General features: G+C 51.0%; 1 pseudogene; it reads right to left on the bottom strand.

Annotated features, from left to right (window-relative positions):
* Positions 1–11,695: 11,695 nt before the first annotated feature.
* On the bottom strand, positions 11,696–17,279 carry LOC123039531 (uncharacterized; annotated as a pseudogene).
* Between the last annotated feature and the right edge of the window lie 756 nt (positions 17,280–18,035).

Below are 18,035 nucleotides of genomic sequence, written 5' to 3'. Positions count from 1 at the left end.
ATGAATTATCTCCTGTTGCTTTCTAAGATGTTAGTTCTTTCAGTTCTAGCCCTCCTATCTTTAATTCCTGGCTGCTGGACTACCTGCAGGACAACGAGTTCATTTGCGGCAGCTATCACTGTGAGCAGTCCGTCCACGACGCGCTCCGCGGCGTCTTCGCCGGGCACAACGAGATCCTCAACGTCTGGAAGTAAGTCACCGGCCATCTGTTTCCTGATGAATTTTCTTTCTAGCTCAATGTGATCGGATCTGACTAGTACGTTCAGATTTACTCTTGTTTTCTTTTCAAATAGTACTAGTAGTCTATATTCCAGCTGTGCAACTACCTGTAGCCACTTGAACCGATGAGAATTCTTCAAGCCTACCTATAGCCACTTGAACAAATGTCTATCTCAGATCTACTCATCTAAAAAATCCAAGTGGAGTAGTATACTGGTAGTATAGTATAATAATATTATCAAAAGGTAAATGCCCTAATTATTTAGCTCTGTCAGATAAATACTCGTCGAAAGTGGGCTCCTATCGAAATTCATTTCCATTATAATCTTACTCATACAATTTTCACACCATGTAATTCTGGAAATATATGCTCATATCTAGTTCTGCATAAAAAATGACAGTATTGACATGTTATAAATAGTTTGTTTGTGTTTCTGTTTATTTTGTTCCATTTTGCAGGGATAAAGTGAAGAAAAAGAAGAAAAGATTAGAAGATTAGTTTTAGGATTTTCTTTTATTTCCTTGCAATTTTCCTTTTACTGGAAACTTGTAAAGACATTGTAATATTCTTACTATAATAAAAATTATGATTTTATTTCATTTTTTGTTTTTAAATTATTTTTCCTTATAGGTTGTTTTCTGTAAATTTAGATTTTTTTGTTTTCCAAATACATTACTAGTGGTGCATTAAGCCCTTATCAGTGGCGCACCTTCCTTTATTACTAGTGGCGCACCTATAAGGTTATTAGTGGCGCACCTGGAGGGAATACTAGTGGAGCACCGAATGGTATACTAATGGCGCACCACATGGTGCGCCATTAGTATCTGGTGCGCCATTAGTAAAATATACTAATGGCGTGGCACTAATGGCGCACCACTAATGCGCCATTAATGGCCAAATTAGGTGCGCCATTAGTAGGCATTTTCCTAGTAGTGCTGAGTACATGCACTGGTCAGAAAGGCTTATCAGCTGGAGCCGGGCCGACCACCCAGAGGTGATGCCGTCTCCCGGCTCTTATGCATTGGTTTTGGACGCCACCCTCGCAACAGACAGGCGTGCTGCCCGTTTCTCCCGTGTGCTGATAGACGGCGGGAGCAGCATCAACATCCTATACCATGACACCATGGAGAAGCTAAACATCAAGACAAAGCAGCTCATGCCTAGTCGGACCGTGTTCCATGGCATTGTACCCGGCCTATCCTGCTCACCAATCGGCAAGATCAAGATAGATGTTCTCTTTGGGGACAAGGATCATTTCCGCCGAGAAGCGATCTGGTTTGAAGTGGTGGACCTCGAGAGCCCCTACCATGCACTGCTTGGCCGACCTGCCCTGGCCAAGTTCATGGTTGTACCCCACTACGCCTACCTCAAGATGAAGATGCCGAGTACCAAGGGCATCATCACCATAGCTGGTGATTACAAGAAATCCTCCGAGTGCGCGGCAACCAGTAGCCGGCTGGCCGAGTCCCTTGTGATCACTGAAGAAAAGAAGATGTTGGACCGAGTCATGGCCATGGCCGGCAAGCAGCCAGCCCTGTCCCCCGACCCCAAGGAGTGTGATGCCCAAGGTTCTTTCCAGCCGGCCAAAGAAACGAAGAAGATACCTCTGGACCCGAAGCACCCAGAAAGGTTTGCCGTCATTGGGGCAAACCTGGACAACAAATAGGAAGGCGAGCTCGTCGATTTCCTCTGTGAGAATCGGGACATCTTCACATGGTCCCCCAAGGACATGTCGGGTGTTCCGAAGGAATTCGCCGAGCACAAGCTACACGTCCGAGCAGATGCAAAACCAGTCAAGCAGCCCCTCCGCCGACTGTCGAAGGAGAAGAGAAGGATTGTAGGAGAAGAGATAGCCCGGCTTCTGGCAGCCGGCTTCATAATGGAGGTGTTCTTTCCGGAATGGCTCGCCAACCCGGTCCTTGTGCTGAAGAAGAATAACAAGTGGCGCATGTGTATACACTAAACTAGCCTCAACAAAGCCTGCCCCAAAGATCCCTTCGCCCTGCCAAGGATTGATCAAGTGATAGACTCCACAGCAGGATGCGAGCTGTTGAGTTTCTTGGATGCTTACTCAGCCTACCACCAGATAAAGTTGGATCCAGCCGACCGCCTGAAGACCGCCTTCATCACACCAATCGGAGCTTTCTGCTACCTGACTATGACATTCGGCTTGAGAAATGTCGGTGCCACTTTTCAGCGTTGCATGCAGAAATGCCTCCTCAAGCAACTCAGCAGAAATGCCCACATTTATGTAGATGATATTGTGGTGAAGACAGAGAGGCGCGGCACCTTGCTGGAAGACCTCAAGCAGACGTTTGAGAACCTGCGCCAGTTTCAAATCAAGCTCAACCCCGAGAAATGCGTGTTCGGGGTTCCAGCCGGCCAGCTTCTAGGCTACCTAGTCTCTGAACGCAGCATTGAATGCAACCCAGTGAAGATCAAAGCCATTGAGAGAATGGAGATTCCCACTAAACTACGAGACGTCCAGAAGTTTACCGGATGCCTGGCCTCCCTGAACCGCTTTATCAGCCGGCTTGGAGAGAAAGCTCTCCCCCTCTACCGACTCATGAAGAAAACCACTAATTTCGAGTGGAACAACCAAGCTGACCAAGCTTTCCACGAGCTGAAGAAGATGCTGGCCACGCCGCCTGTCTTGGCGGCGCCGACTGAGAAAGAGCCCATGCTCCTTTACATTGCCGCTACCAGCCGGGTAGTCAGCACCATCATCGTGGTCCAGTGCCCGGAAGAAGGCCGAGCTCAGCCAGTCCAGAGGCCGGTGTATTATTTAAGTGAAGTACTGTCCACCTCGAAGCAGAACTACCCGCACTACCAAAAGATGTGCTATGGTGTGTACTTCGCCGCCAAGATGCTCAAGCCCTACTTTCAAGAGCACCCCATCACGGTCGTGTGCACTGCCCCGCTCGCCGAGATCATAGGCAGCCGGGATGCATCTGGCCAGGTGGCAAAATTGGCCATTGAGCTGGCCCCCTACACGATCTTCTACCAGCCTCGCACCACCATCAAGTCCCAAGCATTGGCCGACTTCCTTGTCGACTGGGCCGAGAGCCAGTACCTCCCGACTCCACTCATTGGCGGATGCACTCGATGGGTCCAAGATGCGCACCGGCTTGGGAGCCGGCATCATCCTCATTCTCCCAAAGGTGACAAGCTCAGATACACATTGCAAATTCATTTCGCGCCTCTAACAATGTGGCCGAGTACGAGGCGCTCATACACGGGCTCCGGCTAGCCAAAGAACTCGACATCCGCCGGATCCTGTGCTACGGCGACTCGGATTTGGTAGTCCAGCAATCATCTGGCGACTGGGACGCCAAGGACACAAACATGGCAAGCTACCACTTCCTCGTTCAGCAAATCAGCGGGTATTTTGAAGGATGCGAGTTCCTCCACATGCCATGGGCCGACAACGAGCAAGCAGATGCCCTGGCACGAATAGGCTCCACTCGACAAGCTATACCAACCGGCGTCTCTCTCCAACGCCTCCTCAAGCCGTCTATCAAGCCGTCTCCAGAATCTAATTCCATCTTCGTGCCGCCTAACCCCGACGCGGTCAGACCCGGCTTGGGGAACCAAGCAGGCGGCTCGGGGACTTTGATAGGCGGCTCGGGAACTTCAACAGGCGGCTCGGGAACTACCATAGTTGCACCCAGCCCGAGGACTTCAGAACCCGGCCCGGGGACTATGGCAGTCGACCCGGGGACAGCATCAACACAGCAGGCGGTGGCCGACTCCAGCTCTTCACCACCCAGCCCACCCGTCCTGGTCGCAGTAGCCTTTTTGGCTATAGAAGAAGTCACAGCTCCATCATGGTCCCAGCCCATCCTCAACTTCCTGGTAAACAGAGAACTGCCGGCTGACGAGATCGCGGCAAGACAAGTCCAACGCTGAGCCGGAGCATACACAATTGTTAAAAAAGAGCTCGTCAGGCGCAGTGTCACTGGAGTCTTCCAGCGCTGCGTCGAGCCGGAGAAGGGCATAGCAATCCTCAAGGACATTCACCAAGGCGAATGCAGCCACCACGCGGCCTCAAGATCACTTGTTGCCAAAGCTTTCCACCATGGATTCTTTTGGCCAACTGCTTTGGATGATGCCAAGGAGTTAGTCAAACACTACAAAGGGTGCCAAGTCTCCAGCTCCAAACAACACCTACCAGCTTCTGCACTTAAGACCATTCCCCTCACCTGGCCTTTTGCTGTCTGGGGACTAGATATGGTGGGCCCGTTCAAGGCGGCCCGCGGCGGCATGACACATCTGCTCATCGCCGTGGACAAATTTACCAAGTGGATTGAAGCGAAGCCGATCAAGAAGCTGAATGGGCCGACTTCCATGACATTCATCACAGATATTACAACCCGGTACGGTGTGCCACACAGCATCATCACCGACAATGGCACGAATTTTGCCAAGGGAGCATTGGCACGTTTCTGCGCGACACAAGGCATCTGACTGGACTTAGCGTCCGCTGCCCACCCGCAGTAAAATGGCCAAGTCGAGCGAGCAAACGGCCTCATCCTTTCCGGCATCAAGCCCCGACTGGTCGTGCCACTGGAACATTCGGCCGGCTGTTGGCTCGACAAGCTGTCGGCCGTCCTCTGGAGTTTGCGCACTACCCCGAACAAGTCAACCGGCTTCACCCCTTTCTTCCTTGTATATGGTGCTAAGGCTGTCATCCCAACTGACATCAAGTTCGACTCGCCTCGGGTGACCATGTACACGGAAGCGGAGGCCAAGGTAGCACGAGAAGACGGCGTCGACCTGCTGGAAGAAAGCCGGCTGTTAGCACTCAGCCGGTCCGCCATTACCAGCAGGGTTTGCGCCGCTACCACAGCCGGAAGGTCAAGCCAAGATCCTTCCAAGAGGGTGACCTTGTGCTCCGGCTGATCCAGCGAATAGCCGGCCAGCACAAGCTCTCGGCCCCTTGGGAAGGCCCCTTCGTCATCAACAGAGCATTAGGAAACGACTCCTACTACCTGATCGACGCGCAGAAGCCGAAGGCACGAAAGAGAGATGATTCCGGCAAGGAGTCGGAACGACCATGGAACGCCAACCTCCTCCGAAGATTTTACAGTTAAAATACAGTATGTATCACGCTACCTTTTGTACTAAGTATGAGACAATGGGCCCCCGAGGAGCACTCGGGGACTACCCTCTTTTATCTATGAATGATGAGTATCATGCTTATGATTATGTCACTACATTCATTCTTCTCGTTTGGCACCGGGTTCGACCAGTCGGCCCGGGGACTTGACGCCTTGAATTATATTCAAGTTCCACCTGCAGTTAGACAAGTAGTGTACCAGCACCCAAGCCCCCTCTTGTCGAAAGCCGCAGCTCGAAGAATCGGCTGTCCGGCTGGCAAGAGTCAAAGGCTGGAAAGGATGCCCACATGAAAAACGGCTAAGGACTAACAAACTTATATAGCGAAAGCCGGCTTCCCCCCCCCCCCCCCCCCCCCCGCCGACCGGCTGCCAAAGCAGCCGGCTGGCCGGCTTCCCATTCACCTTGCTACAATCTAAGATAGCTCAAGTACTTGTCTTCCCAAAAAACGGCCAAGTCCCTCCCTAGCCACAGACTGCAGAGCAGCTGTCCGGCTGAGAGGGCGGTGACCAGGGGAAGGCGGCAAAGGAAACAGCCTAAGGATAAAAAGCAAACATGAATGGAAGTCAAGCACATGCATGATTATATTTACACAAAAAGCCTTCGAAAGGCCGGCATTCAACATAGTTTGAATACACCCCCAGTGGGTGGAACTGCGCAAACTTAATAAATAGTTGTTCAAAGAGTAACAAGCAGGAAAGCAAGGACGGCAGATCAGTCCAAGGGAACGACGGGCGAGTCGGGCAGGTCGGTGGAGGCGGCAGTGCCAGCCGGAGGAGTGGCCGGCTGGCGGGTCTCGACTTGATCATCACCTCTGGCAGACGGCACGCTCGCGCGCGCCTCGTTGCTGGAGGCACGATCAGGCTGAAGCTAGCTGGTCGCTTCGCCATCTGGCATGACGTCTTCGCCACCCTCCCCTCCTTCATCTTCGTCTTCATCGCTGGAAGCGATCTCCTCCGCTGAGTCTTCACCTTCCGTCGGGTTCAGCCCGAACCACTCCTCCGGCTGAGCGACGCCGTCATCGTTTACCTCAGGAGAAAAGGCGATGGTGTCGGTGTAGTCGGCGATTGCCGAGGCGCGCTGGATGATAGCCGGCCGCACCGCCACCAGCTCTTCGTCAGCCTCCTGCCGCCAGGTGCTCAGCTAGGCCAAGCACAGCCCAGGATACCATGCTCGGACGAACTCCAGCGCCCGCCTAGCACCGGACCAAGCAGCAGAAGCCTTCCAGGCCTTGAAGCGGCCGACTGCAACCTCCAGCCAGTCGGCAGTTCGACTGGGGGTGCGAGGGACCGCATCGCCGGGCCAAAGGGCGACCAGCACTTGCGCCCCGGCACGCTGAAGGCGGCGGAGCATGCGGTGAGCCGGCTGCAGTCAGGCCTAGATCGCCAGAAGCTGCTCCTCAAGCATCCGGCTAGCATCCGGCACGATCTCGACCCCTGCCTGCCGGCGTGCTTCGCGGTGGGCCTCAATGGCTTGGGAGGCGGCGACGGAGTAACCAGGAAAGTAATCTGCACAAAGAAGAAAGAAGCAGCACAAAATCAGAAGATAAACCAGAGGGCAAGCAAAGGGACGAAGAGGAAGGCGGCCTACCGTCGATCAAATCCTGAACCCGTACATAGCCCTCGCTCAGCGCTTGCTTCGCTTCAGCCCAGCCCGCCGCCTCGGTCTCGTACTCGGCTTTGAGGGCGGCCTCGCTGTCCTGCGCCTTCTTCAGGGTCGCCTTATGGCTCTCCTCCTGGTCGGCCAGCTTCTTGGCCAGGAGGTCACGTTCCTGGGCCAAGGCGTTGCACTCAGCTTCCTTGGCACGAAGGGCAGTCTGGATCCCGCCTAGCTGCTCCCTCAAGTCGGCGTTGGCCCCTGCAAACATGGAGAAAAAGAAAAAAGCAATAAGGAAGAAGTCGTCAGGAAATATCCGACCCGACTGCTCAGCAGTCGGCCCGAATCTTAGGGACTACACCCAGTGGGTGCGCTGACGCGCCCCCACGTGAGATAAAAGAAACAAAGCACTCACTCCGGCTATCAGTCAGATCAGCGGTCTTCTGGTTCAGCTCCTGGGCCTGGGAGTTGAAGGCAGCAATGCGGAGATTATATATTCCTAGAAACAGGACGGAGGTGCGAATAAGAACAAGATAGCAATCGAAGCCTACTAGAAGTTCCAAGCCGCCTACTCAGCAGCCGACTCGGAACTCGGGGACTACATCCAGTGGGTCCACCGACGCGCCCCCACGGAAGAAATCAAGAAAGCAATCGACCAAGGCTGGAGGACTCACCCGGATGACCGCCCGTGTCGTGAGGAACTCTTGAGTATACGCTTCAACAAGGCGTCCTGGGCCTGAAGCCGACTCCGGACTTCCAGAGCCGCCACGTTCAGCTCATCCATCCCACCGCTGGATGTCCACTCAGACGTGCTGGCGCTGGCCGCCTCCAGATCCTGAGCCGTCGAGCTGGCTCCCACAGCCTTCTGCGGCTCCGGCGCTGAGGTCGCCTCCCCTGCGCGCCGACGAGGCGGCGACTGAACCACGAGATCCGCCCCCACGGCCGGCTTGCCTCCAGCCGGCTGCTCGGGCGGCATGATAGATCGGCCACCTTGGCCCGCTCCAATCGGCGCCGACGGCACCACCTCTCCCTCCAGACTGATCACGTCGCCCTCCTCCCTCTCCATCGCCAGCCAGTCACGGCCGGCTTCCTCCGATTGAGGCACTGGGACATTGGGGGCCACGGTGCGGAGGGGGATGATGAGCTGCGGAGGCTGGTTACGCAGGGCCTCCGCCTCCCTTTCCGCAGTCGCGGCCTCCGCCTGAGCCTTGGCCGTCGCATCGGCTTGCGCCTCGGCCGACTTCTCCTTCGCCTCCTGGGCGGCCCTCCGCTCCTCCGCTTCCCGCTCCTCCCGCGCCTCCCGCGCGTTCCGCTCCGTTGCCTCCATGAGGTTGGCGCGGGGATCCACGCGGCGGGAGCTCGAAGACCCTCCCGGCGGTCCGACTATGGAGGCGGCAGGAACCCGCTCGAGGGAAAGCAGCGCCCTGATTGACCAATCAAGAAAAGGCTCAGAAGAGCCTCAACCAAAGAGAAGAAAGAAAAGTGTGGAAATTCGATACTCACACCGAAACCGCCTTCGGCTGCTTCACCACCTTGCGGAAGCAGGCCGCCTTCACGGCCACCTCGTCCCGCTTGGTGGCCGCCGTGGAACCCATGGGCTTCTTCGGCCGGCTTCCAAAGAGAGTCGGCGCGCCCCGGCGTTTCTGCGTGCCGCCTCGGGCAGCGGCGCCGCGGATGGGCCCGCCCCTTGGCGATCGGACGCCAGCTAACGACGCGGAACAACTTCGGCATTGTCGTCATCCGGCCAGTCCCCGAAGCCGGCTCCGAGCTCGGCGCCTCCTGCCTCACCGCCTCCTCCTATGATGGCGTCGCCCATGGCGGCCGCCCCCAAGTCCGGATCATCCACGTCGTCCGCCACGCGGTCAGGCGTAAATTGGTGCTCTGGCCCTGTGGCTCCGGCTGCTGGTCGAAGAAGGGGGCTCTGCCAAAAAATAAGCTGGCCGGTCAGGAGTCGGCCATTGTGAGCCCGGCAACAAGTGAAGAAGTGAGGGGAAACTTATCGAAGGCGGGGGATCGGCTCGAGAATACGGCCCCTTGTCGTACTGCCAGTCCTCGGTGAGCTTGCAGTTGGAGATGTAGTTCACCATGTAAGATACCTCATCATGAGGCATCTCCTTGGTGCTCAGCCGGCTTGGGTCGAAGCGGCCGCTCATCTGGCAGATCATATGCGGCCGGCCTTGGAGCGGGAGCACCCGGCGCTCCACGAAGGCGGCCACCAGGTCGGCCCCGACCAGGCCTTCCGACTGGACCATCACCCGAAGCTGGGTGACGGCAGCAGCCCCAGCCGGAGACAGCGGCCTGTCTCGGAAGGACCATGAAGGCTGCCTCCCAGCCGGCGGGCCGGCTACGTAAGCCGGCTGATTGACAAAGTCGCCTTGCGAGGCGACGTTCTTCACGTAAAAGTAGGACTGCTACCAGAGCTTCACCGACTGGATCAGCGGAATGGGCGGAAACGGGTTGTTGTCGCTCGACCTCCACATGGCGATGAAGGCGCCACAGGGGGCGGGTACGCCCGCAGTGACAGTGCCGAGCTTGCACTGAAAAAAATCCCCCCAGAGCTCGAGGGTGGGGAGGACGCCAAGAGAACCCTCGCACAGGGTGACGAAGGCCGACAGCAGCATCACCGTGTTGGGGGTGAGGTGATGCGACTGGAGATGGTAGAATTCGAGGAAGGAGCGGAAGAACCCGCTCGCCGGCAGGCCAAGGCCGCGTAGGCAGTGCGAGCGGAAGATTACCCGCTCGTCTTCCTCCGGCGCCGGTGAGACCTCCGTCTCCGGTGCGAGGCGAGCCTGCACGTAACTTGTGCCCGGCAGCCGCCGCGTCCTGCGGAGCCAGTCGATGTGGTCCTCATGGACGTTGGAACCATCCCAAGAACTCGATAGCGCCATGGGGACGAGGAAGCGACGAAGGATGCGCAAACCAGCCGCGGCGGAGCTACAGCGAGCCAAGAAGGTCGACGGCGAGACAGCACGAAGGCGAGGCGCTGCGGCAGCGGAGGAAAGGAGAAGGAAGAAGAAGGAAGGGTGGAGCGAGGGCGAGCGTGCGAGCGTCTGCCGCTCCCCCTCCTCCCCCTACTTATAGGCTTGTGCGGCGGAGCCGAGGAGGCGAGGCATGGGGGGACGTGGGATTAACTACGCCACTCCCCCACGTCCCGTGATTATCGCGCCCTAAAGGCGTGCTGAAACCGCTGCGGGAAGGTGAGCGGTCCGTTCAGGCCGCAGAAGATCTGCACATGGGCCGAGGCCTAGGAGTGGCGGGCCCCGGCCTGCGGTGACGTCCCGTCGCGCGCGTGGGCTGGCAGGCCTTCCCTGCTGACGGTTGCCATGTGGCGCGCAAGTGGCAGGCGGTCAGCGCATGATTTGGCTCGCGTGCCATCTGGTTCCCGCCTTCAAGCTGCCAGACCTTCCAAAGACAACGCATCTACTCAAAGTCGGCTCCTAGCTGCCAGCTCTTCAGGGCAGGAAGCTGATCGAGCTTCTCGTCTCTCTTCAGCCTCGAAGCTCAACAAGCTTCGGTGACTACTGTCGGAGTAAATGACCACGGGTAGCCTAGTCGGCTCCCCCCAGCACTTCTGAAAAATTATGGGCCAATCAAGCCCTCAAACATCCAAGACGCGGGGCCGCCTTCCCTCGGCCGGCTGTCTCTCAGGCCGGCTACCGGGAGTCGGCCCGGCCCTAAAAACCTACAGGAAGAAGGCCACAAGAGGGCCGACTCCCAAGGAGCCGGCCACCAGAGGGCCGACACCACGAAGCCGGCCACGAGAAGGCCGACTCCAAGAAGCTGGCCCCCCAGCATGCGGCCAAGACCGCACCCTCACACTTTGCACCCACATAACGGCGATGAGACAGGGCGTGGCTACAGTGAAGCCTCTCACCCCCGAATCCCGGAGCGCGCATGGCCACAGTGCGCCGTACGGGGCGACCATCACCCGTCCGGCGCGGCACTGTTACCATGTTGACCATGATGTCACGCGCGGCAGGTTGTTAGCATGGCCCGCGGACGGCGGGCCCCTCCAGTCAGAGAGATACCCGAAGGCAGCCAGGCCGCCTCTAGTCGGCCTGAGATATGGCCGGCTCCCCGTAGCCGGCTTGCTCCCTCCCGCGAAGGAGGCACCTCATTAAGGAGACAAGATGGGGTAAGGCTACAGTGATCGCCGCCAAAGCGGCGGCATTGTAGCCATGCTTACCTCGACAAAGCCCTCGTCATCAGGATTGAGGCAACAGTAACCAGCCCCCGACAAGGCCCCCAGCGGCGGGCCAGCCTGTCGACCAGGAAACCGGCAGCCGGCAGGACCCACCTGTCGGCGGGCCCCAGCGGCCGGCGGAGAAGCCGGCGAGCGTAGACACTAACGGCTAGGACCCGCGCCCAGCCGGATTACCATTGTACCCCTGGGGGGTAGGCCTATATAAACCCCCCCAGGGCACCCATGCAAAGGGTTGATCTCTCAGAGTTTTAGACATGACATAGAGGGAAGAGGAGAGCTAGCCGTGCCCTTCTTCTTCCTCTCACCAAAACAGCTCAAGGAGCCTCTTGTAGCTACTTGTTCACCTAGTGATCATGCGGAGACCCCGTAGAGCAGCAGTAGGGGTGTTATCTCCACGGAGAGCCCTGAAGCTGGGTAAGATTTGCCGGCATGCATGTCTTCGCCTCATCCCGTTTCTAGGCACCGGCGACGTCTTATTGGCTCCCACAATGATAAGCCACCCGTTGGCATATGTCGCACCTACCACCCGACATTTAATCTAAATAAAACTGGACTAACTACCCAATAATCAACCTCTTTAGCTCCAGTATTTTCAACCTGACCAATTCAGCTCCAATATTTTCAACCTAATCATGACAAAATTTCAGTCAGGACTAAATATGTTACAAAAGTACAGGGAAACAAAACTCTAGTGTTGTAGAAGAGTTGTTGCAACCTCCGTATTAAGTACACAAAAATAAGAGTTGTTGCAAATCCTTGTGAATCACTACAAACAGGCCTGAAATTTCCTTGTTGCTGCCCCGAAATAGGGAGTCTGAACTCTCAAACAAGTCCCAGATTTCAATATATGATGATCATGTACCAGAATATCAAGCAAATCAACGGTGATGTTTATGCGCAACAAGTCGACAGCGGGAGACCTACTGAATAATAGAAAGAGGATTCTAACGGTTGGTACTGTAACTCTCTCGGATGAGTACTAACTAGAAAGAGCAACATGGGGACGGGGAGGGTTGGATGGAAATCTCACCAGGATGAGGTCGAAGATGAAGGGGTCGAGGCCGAGCAGGGCGTAGATGAACCAGGAGGTGCCAAAGAGGAACACGGACAGGGATAGCAAGAACGGCATGAACTCCAGCCCTACTCGACCAACCTCTGCACAAGCACAACCACACGCATGGCTCATGACTCAGTAGTCAGCGCGTACACCAAACTGTTGACTGTGGATTTCACACATGTGTTCGTGCGTACCGTGAAGACGTCGATCCATGAAGCTGATCGAGACGTCGACGCAGGGCACGACGATGGCGCCAAGCCGCGATGCCACCGCCGAGGACGACAAGGGAGAGGAACAGGACCCCCGCTCGTAGTCGGTGGTGGCAACCATGTCCACGACGGCCTCCGTCTCGGGCCGCAGGATGAGCATGCCGTCCCGGACGGCGACCACCAGGTCCTTCTAGTGCTTGTTCCCGAGCGGCGCGCTGGACGAGGAAGGGGCAGAGGCATCGGCGAGGAGCCAACAGACATGGCGGTGGAGGTGCGGCGCCGAGGGCGGGACGAGCGCGGCGGCCATGCGGCGGAGGGCGCCGACTGAGGCCTCCGGGACGGGCGGAGGAAGAGCGGCGGACGTCCTCCGGGAGGAGAGGAGGAGCGGGTGGTGGTACACGGGCGGCGATGTCGGATCTGAGTCGGCAGGGTGGCGGCGGCGATGTGGGAGAGGGAGCGCGTGAGGTGGATCTGGAGCACTAGGGTTCGTGGGGTGAGAGGGTGAGGGAGTTTTCTTTTTTCTTTTCCTTTTTTTGAGACAAATAGGGGGAGGGGTGAGGGAGAAAGGGCTGACGTCCGATCTGAGAGCATCCGACGGTGTTTGAGCACGATCCGCGTGACATGTCCATGGACCAATCATAAACCAGTACACGTTATGACCTTCTAAATTGGTCGTAATTGACTAAAAATAAGGTGTTAAACCATATATTTTTTTCAAAAAAACGTGTTGAATCATATAAACAATTTTATGATATGAGAAATTCAGAAAGAAACATTCTCATTGTGTCACCAAATGTGACATAGTTTTTAGGAAAACTAACAAACTTGTAATTGGAATAAGACAATTATCTTTTAAAAATTGTTATGAGAAATGAGTTTTTAGGGGGGGGGTCATTTTCTATTTTCGGAGTGCCAAAAATGTTTATAGCACCACTCCATTTTCCAAAACTACAAGACTGCATTTTATGTACAGTTGACCAAATCTTCAGATGTAAAATGCTTTCGATCCACCTCTCATCAAAAAGACAAATTATGTTTCAAAAAAGCATCTACCTCGGCATTCTTTTGTTTTTCTTCAACTTTTTCACATGAAAAATTCAAAGAAATGATCTCATATTATGCACAATGGTGCATCTGGCAAACAATGTTACCTAAGGAAGTTTTCATTTTCTTTGCACGGAAAATTCATTTTTCATTTTTCGAGTGCCCGAAAAGAGGCTTTTTTGTGAAGGACCTACCAAATATTTGTTGCAAAATCGTACTAAATCAATTTTCTAAAATACTAGGACATATTTGATGCACAATTGACCAAATGGTTGGGTGTAAAAGGTTTTGATCCACCTCTCGTGAAAAAGACAAATTCCCGCCGATTCAGCAGGAAGCGGGTCAAATTTGAACTATAGCTACCTCGTAGTTTGCTCTTTATTTTTTTTCCAAAAATCATTTCTAGGTACATAAGTATCTATTTAATCAGAGAAACACCAAAAAAATTCCAAGATTCAACCACTAGCTAGGAACGGTCATTCCCATCATTTTGACCACATTTTGAAACGGGCATAAAAAATTCAAAAAAAATCAAAAAATTGGGAAACCTTCGCATTGTGTCATTATATGTGGCCAAGTTCCCAGGAAAAATAATAAACTTGTAATACGGCAATTATTTTAAAAAAGTGTTCTCAGAAACGAGTATCATGTGTGGAGATCAATGGCTTTCAAGCCAAATGATCAATCTTATGGCCACATTCATGGAATAGTTTGTTCAAATGATCTCATATTGTGCACAACGGTGCATATTGGATTGGCAAACAATATTGCCTAAGGAAGTTTTCATTTTCTTTGGACGAAAAAACCATTTTCCAATTTTCGAGTGCCCAAAAGGAGGTTTTTTTGTGAAGGACCTACCAAATAATTGTTGCAAAATTGGACCAAATAATTTTTCTAAAATACTAGGACATATTTAATGCACAATTGACCAAATGGTTGGGTGTAAAAAGTTTTGATCCACCTCTCGTCAAAAAAGAGAAATTTCCACCGATTCAGTTGGAAGCGGGTCAAATTTGAACTGTAGCTGACTCATAGTTTGCTCTTTATTTTTTCCAAAAATCATTTCTAGGTACATAAGTATCTACTTAATCATAGAAACACCAAAAAAAATTCCAACATTCAACCACTAGCTAGGAACGGTCATTCCCGCCGTTTTGACCGCATTTTGAAACGGGCATAAAAATTCAAAAACAATCAAAAAATTGGGAAACCTTCGCATTGTGTCATTATATGTGGCCAAGTTCCCAGGAAAAATAATAAACTTGTAATACAGCAATTATTTAAAAAAAAGTGTTCTCAGAAACGAGCTATCACGTGTGGAGATCAATGGCTTTCAAGCCAAATGATCAATCTTATGGCCACATTCATGGAATAGTTTGTTCAAATGATCTCATATTGAGCACAAGGGTGCATATTGGAATGGCAAACAATATTGCCTAAGGAAGTTTTCATTTTCTTTGGACGAAAAAACCATTTTCCATTTTTCGAGTGCCCAAAAGGAGGTTTTTTTGTGAAGGACCTACTAAATAATTGTTGCAAAATTGGACCAAATCATTTTTCTAAAATACTAGGAAATATTTAATGCACAATTGACCAAATGGTTGGGTGTAAAAATTTTTGATCCACCTCTCGTCAAAAAAGACAAATTTCCACCGATTCAGTTGGAAGCGGGTCAAATTTGAACTGTAGCTGACTCATAGTTTGCTCTTTATTTTTTCCAAAAATCATTTCTAGGTACATAAGTATCTACTTAATAATATAAACACCAAAAAAATTCCAACATTCAACCACTAGCTAGGAACGGTCATTCCCGCCGTTTTGACCGCATTTTGAAACAGGCATAAAAAATTCAAAAACAAGCAAAAAATTGGGAACCCTTCGCATTGTGTCATTATATGTGGCCAAGTTCCTAGGAAAAATAATAAACTTGTAATACAGCAATTATTTAAAAAAAGTGTTCTCAGAAACGAGCTATCACGTGTGGAGATCAATGGCTTTCAAGCCAAATGATCAATCTTATGGCCATATTCATGGAATAGTTTGTTCAAATGATCTCATATTGTGCACAAAGGTGCATATTGGAATGGCAAACAATATTGCCTAAGGAAGTTTTATTTTTCTTTGGACGAAAAAACCATTTTCCATTTTTCGAGTGCCCAAAAGGAGGGTTTTTTGTGAAGGACCTACCAAATAATTGTTGCAAAATTGGACCAAATAATTTTTCTAAAATACTAGGACATATTTAATGCACAATTGACCAAATGGTTGGGTGTAAAAAGTTTTGATCCACCTCTCGTCAAAAAAGAGAAATTTTTGACGATTCAGTTGGAAGCGGGTCAAATTTGAACAGTAGCTGCCTTGTAGTTTGTTCTTTATTTTTTTCCAAAAATCATTTCTAGGTACATAAGTATCTACTTAATCATAGAAACACCAAAAAAATTCCAACATTCAACCACTAGCTAGGAACGGTCATTCCCGCCGTTTTGACCGCATTTTGAAACGGGCATAAAAAATTCAAAAACAATCAAAAAATTGGGAAACCTTCGCATTGTGTCATTATATGTGGCCAAGTTCCCAGGAAAAATAATAAACTTGTAATACAGCAATTATTTAAAAAAAGTGTTCTCAGAAACGAGCTATCACGTGTGGAGATTAATGGCTTTCAAGCCAAATGATCAATCTTATGGCCACATTCATGGCATAGTTTGTTCAAATGATCTCATATAGTGCACAAGGGTGCATATTGGAATGGCAAACTATATTGCCTAAGGAAGTTTTCATTTTCTTTGGAAAAGAAACCATTTTCCATTTTTCGAGTGCCCAAAAGGAGGTTTTTTTGTGAAGGACCTACCAAATAATTGTTGCAAAATTGGACCAAACCATTTTTCTAAAATACTAGGAAGTATTTAATTCACAATTGACCAAATGGTGGGTGTAAAAAAATTTGATCCACCTCTCGTGAAAAAGACAAATTTTCGACGATTCAGCTGGAAGCGGGTTAAATTTGAACAGTAGCTGCCTTGTAGTTTGTTCTTTATTTTTTTCCAAAAATCATTTCTAGGTACATAAGTATCTACTTAATCATAGAAACACCAAAAAAATTCCAAGATTCAGCCACTATCTAGGAACGGTCATTCCCGCCGTTTTGACCGCATTTTGAAACGGGCATAAAAAATTCAAAAAAATCAAAAAATTGGGAAACCTTCGCATTGTGTCATTATATGTGGCCAAGTTCCCAGGAAAAATAATAAACTTGTAATACGGCAATTATTTTTAAAAAGAGTTCTCAAAAACGAGCTATCACGTGTGGAGGTCAATGGCTTTCAAGCGAAATGATCAATCTTATGGCCACATTCATGGCATAGTTTGTTCAAATGATCTCATATTGTGCACAAGGGTGCATATTGGAATGGCAAACAATGTTGCCTAAGGAAGTTTTCATTTTCTTTGGACGAAAAAACCATTTTCCATTTTTCGAGTGCCCAAAAGGAGGTTTTTTTTGTGAAGGACCTCCCAAAAAAATGTTGCAAAATTGGACCGAATCAATTTTCTAAAATACTAGGACATATTTAATGCACAATTGACAAAATGATTGGGTGTAAAAAGTTTTGATCCACCTCTCGTGAAAAAGACAAATTTCTGCCGATTTAGTTGGAAGCGGGTCAAATTTGAACTGTAGCTGCCTCATAGTTTGCTATTTATTTTTTCCAATAATCATTTCTAGTTACATAAGTACCTATTTAATCATAAATACATGGTTTGGTGGCGATACGTCGAGGTTTGGGCGGTGGCCGAGGCCCCCAACTCTAGAGCGCGTAAACTCGCATGTCCGCCGCGTGGTCACCGCGTGACCGTGGCGTTGCCATGTGTTCTAGGCAGCCTAGGCATGTCTAGTGGGTTGGGCACTCCCCAAGTAGGTGCTAGGAAGAAAATTACAACATAAGATTCTCACGAGGAGACCGATCGATGCTCAAACATGAATTAGCAGCCAAGTGTTTGATTAGCAGTACGAGAAATATACATGGCTAATGGCCGTGAGTTTTGGCTGAGGATGATCAGTTACTAAGAAGACCGTCTTCACAAATTTTCAGCTCAAAAGGAGGAGCCTAGGTGGTACTTGCTTTGCAAAGTACCACACTGGACATAAATACGAATGTTGAAGCTGTGCTCAAAATAATGAATGGATTGAGGTGGCATTTGGTGGAGGATGTTTATTTGGGCATAGGAAAGCACCGTAGAAAATGGATACTATTTGGACATGCCAAAGTGGTACTTCCTTCACAAAGTGTTGTTCTGAACAGAATAGGAAAATGAATATTGTTGAATTATTTTTTAACTAGGCAAGGAAGATTTTTTACATATTTGACGAAGCTATGACCCAAAGAATTTATCAGATTTTTTTGGGAATTTTGGGATTGACAAAAATATAGGTTGCTTCACAACCTGGGGCAAAAATTGCCACATGGACTTGACACATAGGCAAAACTGATGAGGTGGCGCCTAGTCATAGCAACCCACCACAATTTACAAGGTTATGACCATCTATATTGGTCGTGATCATCTAGAAATAAGGCAGCGGGCCAGTGC

The sequence above is a fragment of the Triticum aestivum genome, chromosome 2B (assembly GCF_018294505.1).
Source record: "Triticum aestivum cultivar Chinese Spring chromosome 2B, IWGSC CS RefSeq v2.1, whole genome shotgun sequence".
Classification (NCBI taxonomy): Eukaryota; Viridiplantae; Streptophyta; class Magnoliopsida; order Poales; family Poaceae; genus Triticum; species Triticum aestivum.
This window is presented reverse-complemented; position numbering and strand designations above follow the sequence as displayed.